The 18,601-nt window shown below is 39.0% G+C and overlaps 1 long non-coding RNA gene across 1 annotated transcript; it reads left to right on the plus strand.

The window, feature by feature from the left end:
* Positions 1-34: 34 nt before the first annotated feature.
* Positions 35-17,452, plus strand: LOC125635509 (uncharacterized). Its single transcript, XR_007356285.1, has 3 exons — positions 35-115; positions 4,988-5,109; positions 16,419-17,452. It is a non-coding gene; the product is annotated as an uncharacterized LOC125635509 (long non-coding RNA).
* The last annotated feature ends 1,149 nt before the right edge of the window (positions 17,453-18,601 follow it).

The following is an 18,601-nucleotide window of genomic DNA, read 5'->3' on the forward strand; positions in this document are numbered from 1 at the left end:
TGAGGAGACAAGATACTTTCAAAAGCTGGGAGCAGGGAGACAAACAAAGGGTTTGTGTCTCTCTGTATGCTGCTCTTGCCAGAGACAGAACAGGAATGGAGTCTTAGAACTTTTAGTAAGTAATCTAGCTAGGTATGTGTTAGATTATGATTCCTTTAAATGGCTGAGAAAAGCATTGTGCTGAATAGAATAACTATTTCTGTCTGTGCATCTTTTTTGTAACTTAAGGTTTTGCCTAGAGGGGTTCTCTATGTTTTTGAATCTAATTACCCTGTAAGATATCTACCATCCTGATTTTACAGGGGGGATTTCTTTATTTCTATTTACTGCTATTTTTTATTAAAAGTCTTCTTGTAAAAACTGAATGCTTTTTCATTGTTCTCAGATCCAAGGGTTTGGGTCTGTGGTCACCTATGCAAATTGGTGAGGCTTTTTATCCAACATTTCCCAGGAAAGGGGGGGTGGAAGTGTTGGGAGGATTGTTCATTATTCTTAAGATCCAAGGGTCTGGGTCTGTAGTCACCTAGGCAAATTGGTGAGGCTTTTTACCAAACCTTGTCCAGGAAGTGCGGTGCAAGGTTTTGGGAAGTATTTTGGGGGGAAAGACGCGTCCAAACAGCTCTTCCCCAGTAACCAGTATTAGTTTGGTGGTGGTAGCGGCCATTCCAAGGATAACGGGTGTAATATTTTGTACCTTGGGGAAGTTTTTGACCTAAGCTGGTAAAGATAAGCTTAGGAGGTTTTTCATGCAGGTCCCCACATCTGTACCCTAGAGTTCAGAGTGGGGGAGGAACCTTGACAGCTATAAATAATAAATCAATATCTTGTTGAAAAAGGACAGAATAATTAAGATCCACTGTTATGTGCAGTCACTTCAGAGCTCAATTACACAGTACGGTAGTGATGACCCCTTCAACCACATGTCTTTAATAGCCCTTAGCAAATGGAGCTTTGTCTTTCACACACAGCTAATTCACAACAACACAGCAACATAGTCTCACTATAAGAGTGAATTTTGGTGATCTGTACATTCCTTGTTTTAGGTATCATAACACTTGTGACCATCTGTATTTCTAACTTAGTCAAGGGAGAGAAAGCAAGAGAATGGGTGAATGTCAAATTATCTAAAAAAGGGGTTTTCAATTCTTTTCAATAGCATGGATCATATCTGAACAGAATCAGTGGTCAAAGAGCAGTCCTCTCCCAGCCACAATCATGTAGATCACTTCCCCTTACCACGGCATTTGAATAGCACCCATGTTTACATGGAAAATATCAGGAAAAGTATTTAATGTATTTTCAGCTTCTTCTAATGCAATTTTGCAGCTAAAAACAAGGAGGAGTCAGCATTATGGGACCAGCAGCTCTCTGCAAACCACTGGCAACTGTTTTATTATTGGCCACAGTTTAGGAACTTCTGAAAGATTTGAAACCGCTTAGTAAAACTTTTCATAGATTCATAAATTCCAAGACCATGTTTTTTTTTCCTTTTCTCTAGCCCATTTAGGCAATGATAAACTACTCATAGTATTGTCCATAAAGTGATCTGTTTCAAAAAATACAAATAGCAACCAATCTTATAAGAGCAATTAACTGCCCTTTCAATTGTGCTTCCAAAAAAATTTTGTGCTTCTAGAGCTTGTTTAAAAAGTTGGTTTAGTGTCTTTTTGTAACCCGTAGTTTTACAAGAAAAAAATACAGATTAGAGATATCTTTTTCAGAGGTGCTGAAGCAATAAGAGTATAAGTGTTCAGCAGCTCAAAAAGTCAAGCCTTTCATGATTAATCCAAAAAATATCAAACCTGTCAATACAAATTGTCTTATCTTCTCTTTTGTATATATTTGTTGCTATGTGAAATCTCATTTCCCTTGTCCATTAAAATTATTCAGAACAAACAGTAGTGAAGATCCAAATAAAATCAGTGACTGAACTGACTTCTCTCATGCTGCAGTACCCTTTATCTCTTAGAAATGCCTTGCAAAACAAAATAAAATCCCAAATCCCAAAGGAAAGGATACAGTTTCGGCTCTGAATCTCTGTCCACAAAAATCAATGATAATACATATTAGGGAACATCATCAAAACCCAATATCCTTTCCTGTTCCTACTCCACTGAATTAATCATTTAGGGCCTCCCATGGGATTTTCTCTTACTGAGTTAACAAGACAAATGAACACACCTGAGGTCTCCTTCCTATACAGAACAGAACATGGCATACATCTGATCTGAGATTTCTTAGCAACTTAACAATAGAGATAATAGCTAGAAACTACTTGAAACGTGCAAGTGCTCACATGTTCTCACAGAATTACTGTTTACCAACATGCATTGTGAGTACTGATGCTGCAATGTCATCCTCAGAAGTCCTCTACTTCCGGAAGTGGTTCTCAGAATATCACACTGTAAGCCAATTGGTGTTTGTGATGATATACTGTCAATATTCTGAAATAATGGATCTGGGTATGATACAGGTGAGAATGAGAAAATGCAGCATTCTGGTACCATCAAACGGTATTCAATTGGGCAGCAGCAAATCTCCCATACTGTCTGTTTTGTAGTCCTTTGAAATTAGCATGTACAAACCTTCCTGAACTTGTTTGGTTTCTCCCTCCTAAGAGGAGAATGAGCTCCCTGTGGACCTGAAAAATTGATAAATGAAGTAGACAGTGAAGTTGACACTTTGGTGATTGTACAATCCTGATTCCAGAAAGAACTCTCACAACAAAATGAAAAAAGCAACCTTGACAAAGTCAAACATCATAAGATAAATAATTCTTCAAACTAATGATCAAGATCCCTAATTAATTAATTAATACTTTTAATAAGTATATATACCCATATACACATACATACACACACACACACTTTCCTATTTGTGTATTTGAGCCACGTTTAAGAAATAAACTTTGGCTTTCCAGTCATATCTAACTACATGAGGAGAGATGTTACTACCGCTCTATTATGGTCTGCCAAACACTTTCAGGAAGAACCTTGCAAAGAGAAAACTGTCCCTCTTATGAGCAAGAAAAGAAAAAAAGCATTCAAGGTTATTGGATCAGTTATATGGAGGCTAACCAAAAGAGATTGCAAAAAATGTTTCCACAGGGAGACAATTTTGTGTCTACTAGACATGCAAGACGTACCACCATCTGGCTTTTGAAAAATAGTATGCCTCTTTTCAGGCAGCCATGATCAGTTCAGATCACTTATACATTTAAAATCCAAGTATGAAACATATCATGAGAAATATGGCTCAGATTTTTCACTTTCAACCAAGAACTACTACAAAACCACCACATTTAATAAAAAGTTACCAAGAATTAAATTTTAAAACATGGCAGTAAAAAGGGATGTGCTTTACAAGGGGTAGGCAATTTTCAGACAAAAAGGTGCACTTCTGACCAGTCTGATCACAAATCATGGCATTAAAACCTTTAAAAAAAACAAAAACACATACAGTCAGCTCCTCAGATGGTATAAATAGCATAGCTTTGCCAATTTACACCAGGGGAGGTGCTGGCCCATAAATCAAAACTGTCACTAATTTCCACTAAGCTAACTCAGTTTATCTTCTGGACCATTGTTGACTACGCTGATCAATGTCTGACTAGCACGCAAACTATTTCAAATTATCCAAAGCTCTGCACAGGTGAGTCACTCACAAATGGATGACACTGAAAGAGGACAGGACACCAAATCCTTAGGTAGTGTAAACTGGCACAGCTCCATTGAAATCAGCGGAACCATTCCAATTTATATCAGCTGAAGATATGGCACAGGGAATTCTCATTTTAAAAAAAATGCTTATTTAAAGATCACAGTCTCTAAGAACGCACAATAATGGAAAGCAAGAGTTTACTTATATTAAGGTGTAACTAGCTCTTAGAGAAACAAATGTTAAGTTGCCTTACTACTATCTTGACTACAGATAATGACAATTTTTGCCAGCCACACCTTACCTTTTAACACGAGGATGCCACAAGTCCACAAAATTTACAAAATCATTGTGATTTAATTGTGCCTCTCCTAATCCTAAATCATCAAAAGGCAAAATATAGTTCAGGGAATTTTTTTTTTAATATTTATTACTGTGTTCTGGGCTGCTGGAGTGTCAAATTAGCAGTAAATCATGTTGTTGCAAAATTTGGTCCCTCACCCATATTTCTGTAAGGTGACAAGTGCTAGATTAACTTTAACTATCTGAGTGAATAAAATGCCTTTATAATAATTGACAACAAGCTTTTAAATAATTGGGACAAAGATATGATTGTAAAGAAATTGGAAAGATTATTTCTTATGGAGCTAGAGGATCTAATGGATATAGCAGTACTGACATGGACCACAGGTAAGAACAGGCATCTGACTGTCATCTGTAAATTGGAGCTGATCTCTGTCTAAACTGGGTAATGCCTGGATGAATTTGCTGAGTCCATCTTGGCCAGGACTTGAGACTCTTACTGTTGGGGATGAAAAGTATATGTTGTATTTGGAACAATTTATCAACAGTTCCTGATGCACTGGAGCAGTTATGTTAATAATACATGGGAATACTGGATCCGACATTGTCAATTGTTTTGGTTATATTAGAAAATGATCTAGAGAAGGAGGTTGATGTGATTTAGGCACTGGAGTGAGACACAAGAGATAAAGTTTAATTCCAGGCTGTGTCACAGACTTCCTGTATGACTTTGGGCAAGCTGCTGACTGTCTCTGCCTCAGTTTCCCATCTATGAAAATGAGATCATACTTCCTTTCTCTTGCTCTTGGCTTGTTTATTTGGATTGAAACCCTGTCTCTGATTTTCTGTTTGGAGAGCGCTAACACAATGTGTCCAAGCCACAGTTGGGACTTCTAGGTGCTACTTAATACAAATAAGTACATAAATGCTCAGGAGATATGTCAAGTCAACATCTGCAGCTAAAGAGCCTTAATTTAAATAACGGGTATTCATTTTCTCTTTCATGTCCTCTTATGTGATTCAAAAGACATTGTATTTCCGATTTGTGCACATTCTCCACAGAGGATACTACTAGAGCAGTGGAAAAGTATTGACAGCGACTATTAGAGCTATTTTACGAGTTTGGTCTCACCCTGTACTGAATTCTTGGTAAGTACTATCACTTGATTTTGCTCTTGGAGAGTTAAAAAAAATAATGTAGGAGATTAGCACACTGGTGGAGAACAAGATGGGCCATATTTTCATTTATACTATAAAGCTGTTAGCTTCCTTGAAAACAAACAAAACAAAACAAAACAACAAAACAGTCTGACAACCCTTCCACAACTTTGGACTGACAGCAGTTGCTGGGGATGATATCAGTTGGCCAGTTGTGGTCAAGGAGTGGCCAATTTGTTTGGTTCTTTGAGAATTTATGGACAGACCTCGACTCTATCATACCACCAAAACAGCATACTGCATCTTGCTGTTGCCAATTATTTGATGTGCTAGAGAGATTTCAGACTACTTTCAAAGAGATAACTATCTAGATTAATTTTGTCCTAATGCTTGCAGTTTGGCTGCTTGTCTGACACAGTTCCTACTGGAATACTGGGAGGTGCTGTGTTTGTAAGTTACATAGCTTTGATGTCTATTGAAATATGTACTGAATTTTTAAAAGGATGGATCTTCAGAAGATCACAAGAGAAATGTCTGAATTGTTATTGCACCACAGCAGAGGTGGTATAAATGTTTTCTCTCAGTGTATGCTGAATTACCTAATTAGAATGGTGGGTTAATAGCTAAACCCAAGTCTGAAGTAAGTTGCATGCATGAAAAAGTTAAGATTGGAAAAGATAGCTTTCAAAAAGGGATTAAAAACACTGACAAAGATGATCCAACGAGAGCTGGAACTGATAATATAATACTGTAACCATGGCCCTGATATTGTGGCCCTCTCTCATAGTGGTGACCACTTACACTCAAAGTCCCATTGACACAATGAGCGGCACTTACATGAGGAATCAGTGTGGATAACAATTGCAGGGCCCCAAATTACTCTTCTCCATCTGTTCTAAAGAAGGATTCATGGTCCGTTCATGTTAGTTTTCTTTAGGGATGAAGGAATTTCTTCTAAATTTGCTAAACCTAGCAAATGATAGATTCATTGCCATATTAGGGAGAGATTATGAGTTCCATTTTGAAAAGAATAATTGTTTTCTTTTAGATGCTTGACGATGGAACAATGCTGGGCTTGTGGACTGTAATTCAATGCCCTACTGAACGTCTGGGTATAAAGACTTCAGCAGATGATGCTAAATCATATGTAAGAAAAAAATCAGGCGTGCTCTCCATTATAGTCCATCAAGAATTAAATCTTGGGCACAACAAGTAGTAATGTTTGTCTTTAGCCAGCTTGGATTTCTGGCATTCATCACAAGCCAGCACCCCAATTTTGTGTGGGGTGCTTACTACAATATATTAAGGTACATCTCCTGAAAAGTTTAATTGCTCGATTTCCATACTTGCCCAGCTTGTCCACAACAAATAGTCAATAGAATGTTTAATATATGGTCTGAGCACTCCATAAATTCGCTGTTTAGAGGATTATTTTTAACTTGTAGGCATACAGGGAGGGGGAAATTAGAAGAGGAACAGTAGTTATATTGATCTGAATGTTCATTAACAGGAAGATGTTTGTCATGATGACATTCTATTATTGACAAGTCAGAAAGCATATTTAATGTTATGTGTTTTAGGATAATTTGACATCTCTTGTACAGGCAGGGTGCACTTAATGTACTAGAACAAATCTATTTAGATTTTAGATATAGCAGGATATGGTTCTGATTGATTTCACCATCAGTTCATTGTGGGTGTCTTAGCCTACTCAGAAATAGTCATTGGCTCTACCTCAAAAAGCACCAGATGTACCATTTGCATAAGTAGGGAGTTATATGTAGACTTTATTTTTTGGCTGTTTCCAGATTTATGATACTAAATGATTTTGGAGACAGTTTCCTATATGTCGTGAACAGGATATTAAATGTCTTTCTAAGCTATTTGCTGAGGTATTCTAGCTAATGCAATTCCCATGGGATGAAGCTGATGTAATTTATAATCTAAATAAATATTTTATCAACTTGCAGTATCTATTCTACTAGGAGCCACGTTTTTGTCTCACAAATCCATTAAAGAACAAAAAGGCAGCCAACTTATTTTATGTTCTTTCCCAGTGATGTCCTCTATTGACCTTGACATGGACAAAAGCATGGAAGGAAACTTTACATAAACTTGTGGAGTGGAACTGATCTAAATATACAAGGTCTCTCCCTTGTAAGGAGAATAAGAAGAAACTAGTAATCCCCAAATTAGAAAATTAGAAATACAAATTTGGTTAGGAAAAAAAAACACTTTTACAAAGGAAACTATTGAAATTAAAAACAACAGACAAAAATATGCTAAGTCCTGCTGTTGCTTTGTCCTGTAGCACTCTAATAGTGTTGTAGTAGCCAGGCAAGGTACTAACAAACTTCAACAGGATTTTATTTTTTAAAGTGGAAACCCCTTTTCCAAGCTGCTGCTGCACCCTGAATAGCTCACCCTCAGCCTCTTCAACTCCTCCCCCTTCCTTCCTGTTTCCTGTCCTTTCAGACTCCCAACAGCCAGTGCTTCCAATTCTAATAATTACAAGCAACATCTAAACACCACATTCCCTCCTCTCATAAGAAACTCTCCCAATTACAATAAACGTTGTTCCAACCACAGGAACAAATAGGAAACAAGGCACTATACTGTTGGTAAAATATTACACTAAAAACACTATAGATACTACATAACATAGTCTCTAGTCCAGACAGGTGGTCGTCTGGGTCTGACAGGCCATCTCTCAAGCCCTGGTTCCAGTGCAATGTCTTGTTGTGTTGATACTATGATGAAGTCATCCAATGCAGACTGGGTGTTGGCATAATCTCTTCTTGGTGCATAGGCAGGTGTAAGATAAGAAGCATTCTATACCCTCCCATCAGAAAGTTGATAGGTGTAAGGTCCCTTCTTCTCTATGATTTTAAGAGGAGCTGTGAATTTATGGTCCCCTTTGCGTAAAATTCCAGGTAGAACCACACTGAAACTTTGTTTCCTTGGCACCCCACCGTTTGTCTGGGAAAGCCTTAGACTTTGCTTGGTTCTGTTCAACTGTTTTTCTCAATGAGCTGGTCTCTAATCATCTCATCTGCCATATTCCCAAAGTCACAAATTACAATCAGACTCCTCAGGGAAGCAATATACTGCATTAGAGTTTCCCCTGGTTTCTGCTCACGCTGACGAAATCTGTAGCGATTAGCTACTACATTCACTTTTGGTACAAAAAAAGTTCTTTAATGCAGTGAATGCAGTCTCATATTTATTGTCTGCAAGGGGAAAAGTGTAAAATAAACCCTGCCCTTCTGCTCCAAGGCAGTGGATTAGCAGAGCATGCTTTCTTACTTCAGAAATCTCTGTATCACTGATTCCAAGCAGATAAGTCTCAAACATATGGATACAGGCAGTAAAAGCAATAGAAGGCTTACTGCAAAATGCCACTGTGGAAGGTTACAGAGTAGAAAAATGTCAGGAAAAAAGAGACTGAAGAAGCTGGTTCCTTCAGCAAAATTCTCCTCGGTCACTGACCTTGAACAAAAACGTTGGTGTGCTCTAAATCAAGCAAGATCTAACAACTGTCCCAACTCTTGCCGCATCTGCCATGGATTATATGGGTCTTACAACAACTGAGGAACAGCCAGAGTGTAGAAATGCCCTGGCCTTACCTCTTTGCCCTCTGCCCCCATTCACACCTGGCCTACTTTTTACAAGTTCCCGTAACTGAGGCTCCTAAAAAGGGAGATGAACAGCCACTATATCCATGCAGGCTAGAAAAGCTCCCTACTCTTGGGCATTCTGCGTGGGAGTTCATAATTGTTTTGTAGGTTTCAGAGGAACAGCCGTGTTAGTCTGTATTCGCAAAAAGAAAAGGAGTACTTGTGGCACCTTAGAGACTAACCAATTTATTTGAGCATGAGCTTTCGTGAGCCACAGCTCACTTCATCATTGTTTTGTAGTCACTTAGTGTTACTGTAGCCAGAGTAAAGCGGACACAGTGAATAGATGAACTAAGCACAAGAAATGCTTTCTCCTTCAACTTCACCTGCAACCACCTAGGGCAAGTCATAATCTATCCCAAGGTCTGCAATCTGTACAGAAGGTTGTACCTATCTGCTATTCTCAGAACATTAAAAACCATTCAGGGAGCCAGGACTATAGAAAATGCAATACATTTCTAAAAGAAACTTACTGTCTCAATCTTAAATTCTTTCTCAATTCTGCAATGTAATATGTTGTTCATCTGAGCAATGTTACAGCACACTATAGAGTGATTTCCCAGCTATGTTTAAAAAATATTCAGCTCCTTAAATATGAATTAATCACAAGAATGTAATTATAAAATAGGTTGTTAGCCTCAGGCAGAGGAACAGACATTTTGCTTTCTACTATGCCACTTAAATAGGCAAAATATTTAAAAATGTGGGTAACAAGGAAGATATGAAGCTTTTTTAAATTAAAAAAAATATTTACATAGAGAAGTTTAATCTTAAATAAAAAATACTTCGAATGTTGTTTTACAGTGGCTATTCTACAAATGTGAAAAATATCCAGGAATGCAGTACTAGAACTTAAAACATTTTTATACGCAAATGACTAATCAGTAATTGTCAATAAAAACTAGCAGAAAAAGTCCTTTAAGGCAGCAGTTTATCTTGAATGCAAACCTGGTTCTGAAAAGACAAAGGGGGAATTCTGCACCATCAAGCCCCCGCTGCCCCCCTTTTTTTTCCTTCAAAGAACTCACATTTATGGGAATCCTAAACTGTGACTTTATGCTAAATAATTGAGAAACTTTGCAATTATGGGGAAAATTGCTCTGTATTAAAAAGCATAAGTACAAGGATGAAAATTACATTTGCATTTTGTTGACATCTGATTAGACATGCTGGTCTTAAATACTGACAAGGCCATCAATAAATTGGAAATTAATGAATGAGGTAATTCAAAACATTTCTGTATGACAAATCTTTAATGTAATTACCCTCAATAATGCCATTTCAAGACAACGAGCATGGGGTAAATATACTCAAATGGCAGTTTTAGTAATATAATTACATTTGAGTTAAGGAAACATATTTAAGTTACGCAGAAACCTGCTAGTTTATACCCTTTAAAGCAAATTATTACAGTCCAATTGTACTTGGAATTTTTTGCCAATCATTGGATAATGTTACTTATTTCAACTCAACTATTGAAAATGTTTGTTAAAATCAAGAGATTTCTTTATTTTTGTCTCATATTTTTGTGCTGAGCTATTTCATTCAGATTCACAACAGTCAAATTTTATTCATTCAAATCATCAGTTAGAATTCCAACATTCGAACACCCACCTCTCTCAAAGGTCTGCAATCATCCACATACAGCATACATGTATGACCTTCTGAGACTTGAAGATAGATAGATGCAGGAATATTAGCACATACTGGTAGTTTGGGAAATGATAGCTTCACAATAAAGCCCTACTCCACACAAATGAGTAATTTTATGCATGTGAATATTGCTACTAAACTGGACTAGTCACATGCATGTTTGCAGGACTGAAACTTAAAATGGCAAGACATCGACATAGGGTCATGATCTATGTACATATCTTAACATTTCTTCTGTCATGGTCCAAGAAGCCTCATAGCATAGGAATCAAATAAAGTTTTTACACCGTTACCAGAGCTGGGATGAGGGAATGAAGTTAGCAGGAAAGGAAAGCAACATTTTCCTAAAATTTTGCAGTCACATCAGTTCTAGGAGAAAAAACATTCCCTACTAGAGCAGGGAATATTGACTCCAGTGGGACTGATCACATGTTTAAAGTTAACCATGTGCTTAATGTTGGATTGTGGTCCATATTGTTTGATCCATTGCAACTAAAGTCAGTAGGAGTTCTTCCACTGACTTCAGTGGTCATTGGATCAAGCCCGAAATGACTAGAAAATCAAATGAAAAAGGGCAAGCAACTTCAGTCTTTTCACTTATAGGATTTCATTTATTATTTTTCACATTAAGAAAGAAGGTCATAAAACTGCTAATGATAACCACAGACATCTTTATAAATGCATCAAAATTCCACAAATAGGGCTTAACAACTTTATTTTGTAATTGCTAGAAAAAAAAAACATTTCAGCAAACATTATGCTAAGCCATAAAACTAATTCCTTTATTAACAGTAAGGATAGGTACTTAGTAAATTACTAATCATATTTCAAAATCTAAACTATTAGAGAAAACATTAGAGAAAAGAATGATTATTTAAAGTACCTGTATAAGCTAATGAATCATACCAAAAGCAACATCCTCAGACTATCTACTATCTTCACACACTGTTCCTGTGTGACCCTGTGCAAGTCACTTAGGAGCAGATCCTGCAAAAAAGATTTCTGCTGGAAGACCCCTGCATCTGCACAGAGCTCCAATGACTTCTGCAGTCTTCTGCATGGGCACAGCTTCCAACTGTAGGGTCTGGCCCTTAATCTACCTATGCCTTGGCACCCCTCTGTAAATTAAGGACTTTTTTCAAATGTGTTTCTACAAAACCTACCACAGCCAGGGCTGGCCCACAACACTTTGGCACCTGAGGCGGGGAGCTCAAATGACGCCCCCATGTCCCCTCGCTAAGGCCAAAACTTTGAAAGGTCTCAATTGTGCCTTCTTCCCGTTCTACTCCTCTCATGGTACTGCTCTGCTACCTACCCCAATAAAGAAGAACTAACAACTTAAAATGCCTTGTTCAAAAATTTTAAGTAACACTTAACTTTCAAACACCTGAACAGCAAAAGCAACTTTTCTTGTCTGCATAGTAAACACTGGCATTTTTATCTGTTTGAATAATCAAAGTGGTGCTTTCCGTACCTTCTTGGTTGCAAAGATTTGAACTGCTTCCTGAAGGTCCACAGTCTGGGCCAGCTCATGCTCTATTGAGATGGTTGCAAGGCCGAACAGCCTCTTCTGTGTCATTGTGGAGCGTAGATGTGTTTTTATTAACTTCAGCTTGGAGAAGCTGCGTTCACCACTGGCAACTGTTACAGGAAGTGTTAGAAGTTATGTGCAGAGCAACAAAAGCATTTGGAAAGAGGGTGGTCATCTTATTTGTGCACATATATTCCAGAACAGCCTTTGGAGTTGATCCTGACGAAATGTATCTTGAAAGGGTTTTCAGTTCATCACCTAAATCACTCGCATCAATATCACACACATCATCATGTGTCAACACTGTCTCTAGTGCCCTGCATTCCTGGTGTAGGTCTTCTTCAGGTATAGTGTGGATTTTGGGAATATCATACAACATCCCAAATATATTGCTGTGTTCATTGAGCTGCATGAAACATTCTTCAACTGACTGTATAGCACAATCTAGCACCTGGTTAAAGAATTCAACTTTGAATCATTGTTTGGGGTCACTTATGGGATTCTCATGTCTCATCATCAAAACGTCTTCTTCTTCGATGACTCTTGTATTCTTGAATGGGTGGGAAATTGCTTCAATGTGAAATTTCTTTGCCAACTTCTGTGCACTCTTCAGAACATTTTGAAATCCCTCATCTGACCAGTAAGACTGTAGGTATGACTTTGCTTTGTCCAGTTAATCCATTGCTCCAGATATATCAAGGTCAACCCCTTGGAGTCTCTTGCTTACAACATTTATTTCAAACAGTATGTCATGCCACAACACTAAGCCACATAGAAATTTTAAGTCATGTATGTTTCTGGTGATTCCATTTCCCTCTGCCACTGTTCTCCCACGAACAGTTCCTGTCATAGCATTATCCTTCATAATGGCAACTATGGCATCATCTATCTTGCCAATACGGTGTTTGATAGGCTTTATTGCCTCCACTCGACTTTCCCATCATGTGGCACTCAGTGGTCTCAGTGTCAGAGAGGATGTTCCCAGATGTTGCTTCAAAATTTGCCATCGATGAGTTGATGCAGAGAAAAATACAAAGATGCTTTGAATTACATTAAAAAATTCAGCAGCCTCACGAGAAGCTGATGCAGTATCACTGACCACCAAGTTCAATGAATGAGTACTGCATGGGAAAAAAAAAAGGTCGAGGGCTTAACTCTCGGATCCATGTCTGCACTCCTCTGTTCTTTCCTCTCATGTTGGCACCATTATCTTAGCCCTGACCTCTCATGTCAGCTATCGCAATTCCCGTATCTTCCAGCATTTTAAGAAGCACATCTGTCATACCAGCTCCTGTAGTATCATCAATGTCAATACATTCTAGAAAATGCTCTCTGACAGTCACCATTGCAGGGACATTTTCACTAGGTTCTGTTGTTGCTACAAAATGCACCATTAAAGTAATTTGTTCCATATGGCTGATGTCAGGTGTGCAATCTGGAATAACAGATTAATATCTTGCTGACTTCAGATCTGCCACAATCTTCTGTTTGACTTTTGTTTCCAGTAACTGTATGATCTCATCTTGAATTGTTTTTCCAAGGTAGTGGTTGTGTACATTTCTTGGGTGGTGACTCTTCTTAGATGCTCCTGGAGTACAGCATCGAACTCAGCCATCAGCTCCACAATTTTAAGGAAGTTTCCATTGTTTGGCACATACAGCTGATCTGAAGTGTCACGCAGTGCTAGGTTTTGGGTAGCAAGCATTCTTAAAATGGTAATGAGCCTTCTCAGAACATTTTGCCAGTAAAGAGACTCTGATGCAATCTTATCTTGAAGCTGATCATCTAGTCTCATCTCAAGCTCTTTCCACCTATGGAATGCTCTCTGGTGATTTGCTGCCTTCTCATGGCATGCCAGATTTCTAGCCAGATTTTTCCAGTCTTTTGTTCCTGTAGAACCCAGTGTGGCTGGAACATTTGACTGGAAGAGTTTGCAACAAAAAACAGTATGCAGCATTCTAGGTTTTTGAGTATATAATCCATGGCCTCTCTACTTTGTCATCATTGGGGATTTCACACCAGTAATGTGTTGGATGGAAACTTCTATTTTCATTGTCTTTGGGGAACATGAAGTTTTTCACTTGCTGTGGCCCATACAGTACAAGGAAGTCCCTCAGGCTACTGCTCAAGTGGGTCCACAGTCCTGGATCATCTAGATTTAAGGAATTAATCTCAGCAGCAGCTGTTTCTTCTTCCTCCACCACACTCTTCTCTGATCTACACTTTTCTTCATAGTGTGCATGGTTACATCCATTGGAGATGGAGATATGGATGCTGCAGTAGCTGCCAGGTCACCTGCACTCTGACAAACTGGAAGATCAGGCATCTCCTCACCACTCGCATCCTCACTGGGGCTGGAAGGATCACTGTGAACATTTGTGTCTATGTATCTCAGGAGATCTCCTTCCTGCTTAGATAGAACAGCTTCCTTTGCTTTCTTTCTTTTTCTGAATGCTGCCCAAGAAGGGCATTTTCTTCCTTCACTCATGACTGCTGTTCTGTGCCAGCTATAGTGGCTCCCAACACTCAATTGAAGGGGACAAATAAGCAGGGTGGTAGCAGGGGCTAAGTGAGGGAAGATATCAGCATCTTAAGGGCCTAAATGGCTCCTACTACTTCAGTCGACTGCCTGTTCTCCTCAAGTGGGTTCAGGGAAGCAGCAGGAAACAGGAAGCTCCCTGAGAAGCTGGTGTTAATCAATCCAGGCTCCTGGGGATGCTAGAGAGGTACAGAAGAGTCTCCTCCTCCTCCTCTCTCTCCCTGCAGCTCCTGCTGCTTTCTGTTATTCCCTCTCACCTTTCCTCCTGCCTGCCTGTTATGTCTTTGTGCCCTCTTTCCTCCAGTACAGCACTCCACCATCTCTGTGCATCTAGAGCAGAGAGAATACATATGCATCAGCAGCAGACACAATTTTCTACACTCTGGGTCCTTGTGGTCCCACCCACCCATCCACAGTCTGGCACCTGAGGCAGCTGCCTCATTTCGCCTCATTGTAAGGCCAGCTCTGACCACAGCAGGGATTCACCGTGGTTGGGATCACTTTTGAAAATGGGACTTGGGCCTTAAGTCACCCATGAAAACTTTACCTCGGGCTACAGTTCAGTCAAATATTGTAGAAGACTTAGTGCAAGAAACCTGTATATTGTAGTGCCACACAAACTATGACCCTGGAGACATGTGCAGCAGGAAAGAAGCAATAGTTTGAGGTAACCTATGTGGAACAGGAGGAGACAGAACTGGAGGACATGGGACAGATTTTGGAGAGGCTGGATGAGAGGAGAAACAGTGAGAAAGAAGGGAATGTAAATTATAAGCAAGCCAGTTGGAGAGCGATCTATGGATTTTTTCTCTCTCTCCTAACATTTATTTGAAGGTAGTACTCAGACAACACATTCAGGGTCAGGACCCATGGTGCCAGGCAATGTACAAACAGATAAACAGAGTCTTTGTCGTTTAAGACAGACGACAATTTAAGGTAAGGTGCATGTCTCGGGCTATGTCTACACTATGAGCTAGGGGTGCGATTCCGCTGCTTAGGCACACAGACCTGTGCCAGCTCTTAGCAAGCTACTGAGCGGATAGCAACGTCGTCATGGTAGCAGTGCACCTGTGATAGCACAAGTAGCAGCAGCAGAGCTGTGGCTGAGCCCCGCGGAGCAAACGGGCCGGTACGTATTCAGCATGTGCCGCCGCTGACACGACTGGTGCTACTACGGCTATTTACTTGTGCTAACTTGATGAGAGCCGGCCCGAGGCTGCGTGCACAAGCAGGGGAGTCATGCCTCTCGCTCATAGTGTAGACGGAGCCATCGTGTCTTCAGAATACAAAAACAGATGGCACATTTAAGGTCAATTCCAGATCCGAATGTAATGTCAGATAGACAGGTGTAAATTTCAGATGAGACGATTTCTCATCTGCTCAGAGTTTCAGACAAAAATCCCTGCTGGAGGAAATTTTGCTTTCCTTTCATAAAATTTTTTTCACAAGTGATTTGATTCCCATTTTCAATCCAAAGAGAGTAACCTGTGAATACAAGGAGACGTACAATGGGAGTGCTGCCAAGATCCAGGCTAGCTATACCAGGAAAGATTATATATCTTTTTCAAAGAAGCGTAAAGTTTATGGCAGAAGAAAAGTAGTGTGTCTGAAGCAACTGCCTCAGAATTAGTTGTCATTAACCATGTAATGGTCTAAAAGTTTGCTAAAGAAGTCCAAAGCGTTAATATTTCTTAGTTGCAAATATGAATGCTTTAATTTCAGTTCACATTCTCCTGCCTGAGCTAAGATGATCAGGGTTTGAACAGTGTTTCCAAAGAAGTACAGACATTAATCATTCTTTTAGAAAGCCCCCATGGGAAGATGCATCTTAACAAGGCTAATTTTCAGCCTTTTCTATGATTTATGTTGTACTGATGAATCTTTTGTTTTAATCTCGGAGGGTGAAATCTTGGCCCATTGAAGTCAATGGCAAAACTCCCACTCCCTTCAACGGTGTCAGGATTTTGCTCTGAAACTCTTCAACAGCTGCCAACTATCAGCTAAGATTTCACAAACTTCATAGAAGAGCAAAACAAGACCAGAACACTCCTGCCCCTTTCATTCAAGTATCCATTTCAGAGGTTTATTGAGGCATAAAGGTAGGGGCGCTGAACATCAAATGATAAGCAATTGGATCAACTGATTGTATAGTACATTATTGTATTATAAAAGTGTATAGAATGGGGTCTCTTCTGAAAGCTAATGACACAGTGGTGATTAATACTGTGAAATGTATGTACTAATACTATATAAAGAATACTCATTGATATTAGGCTGTACAGTCTGCCCAGACAGGAGGGAATGTCACAGATATCTACCGCTCTCTTATGTAAATGAAGCATGGCAGAATCAAAAGAATGGAAGCCCTATTTACATACAGGGGGATGGGAAGCCCAAAGGAAAGGAAGAACAACATGAGGTCAGCTTCCAGGTGAACACAGCAAGCCGAGCACGCAAGAGAGCTTCCTGCTTCTTGAACCACCTCACCAAACTTTGGAAGATTTATGCAAGGACAGAATCCATCTTTGGCATCCATCACTAGACAGACATCAGGGAACAGAGCCCTGGCAAGCTGAGAAAGATGGCTCCTTCAATCAAGTCTCTGGACCTGAATATAGGGGAGAAATCTGCTTAGGCAAAGGTCTTTCAACTAAGACAAGGGAAGCCGCACCTTCTTGAGAAGAAGAATAAACAAAACCTGTATTTTTCCAGATTAAGTTTTAGAAGTTTATTGTGTGTGTACTTAGATTTATTTCCTTGTGGAGTTTTACACAGACAAATGCTTTAAAGTGTATGTATGTGCACCTTTCAAAACCCTACCTCTCCATTAACCATACCAAACCTGTTATAAAATGTATTTCAAATACTGTATTGAGGTCCAGTGTTCCAATCATTGCTGTTTGGTCATATATTTTAGTACAAGTCATAGTTTTAATGCAGATATTTTATTAATAGAACATTAAATATTTGTGATATTGATAAAATGTCAGAAATAAATGGATTTGCTTTGAAACAGTCAAGATGCTTTAATGACAGCTATTACAGTGTTGGGTGAATGCATCATTCAATCTCAATAAGTTGCATTTTGTCGTAGACATGGAAAGGTTTAAACCTGATCCACCGCCAAAAAAAAAAAAAAAAAAAGACTCCCAGTGATTTTTAATGAGCTTTTGATCAAGTCCCATCCACTTGCGCATGTGAATTCAAATTCCAGACTAGAACTGGGCTCATACTCAGTGATAAACATGAAGCATGTTACACAGGAATGCAACAGGGTTTTTTCAATATAAAAACTTTATTCAGTAGCTGAAATTTATCCTGTTTTAAAGGTTCAGAACAAGGCCTTATTCATTACTTTTGTCTCACTTAAGTTCTCAAAACAGGGCTTGTGCTGGCTCCTTTCCACTGGGATGAATTTCGCCTAGCTAGAAGTGCTATCATTTCGATGAGATGATGTCTGATCATTTCTACCTGAACAAAAGCAAGTCAGTATCCCTTGGCACTTAAACAAAGGTAACCAATATTGCAGCTAATGCATTTTCTCATTATGTACTATAATGTCCCAAAGCTTTGGCTCACTACTTATGAAGGAAGCCCAACGAGCAGAGTAATTTAAGGGAGATGAACAATACATTATGGAATATACTGTAGCAAGCAATCCAGGGACAAGACAATATACTATACAGTGTTGTTGTAGCCTTGTCAGTCCCATAATATCAACTTCTATTGGTGAGATATATCTTTTGATATATATCTTATATATATATCTTATATCTTCTGTTGGTGAGAGAATCTTTTGAACTTACACAGACCTCTTCCTGAGGTCACTCTGTGTAAACTTGAAAACTTGTCTCTCTCACCAACAGAAGTTGGTCCAATAAAAGATATCACCTCAAGACAATATACTGTAATACATCTCGTCCGCTTCAGATTTCTTTGAAGATGGCTGTTCTATTTTTGTTACCTGTTACTCTGACATATATTAAATCTGAGGCTCAGATAGTGGGACAAACAAAAGACCTTTGTAGACTGATGTTGCATGTAAGCAGGAACACAAACTTGTTCAACAGAATTGGGCTAATT

Source organism: Caretta caretta, chromosome 4 (genome assembly GCF_965140235.1).
Source record: "Caretta caretta isolate rCarCar2 chromosome 4, rCarCar1.hap1, whole genome shotgun sequence".
NCBI lineage: Eukaryota > Metazoa > Chordata > Testudines > Cheloniidae > Caretta > Caretta caretta.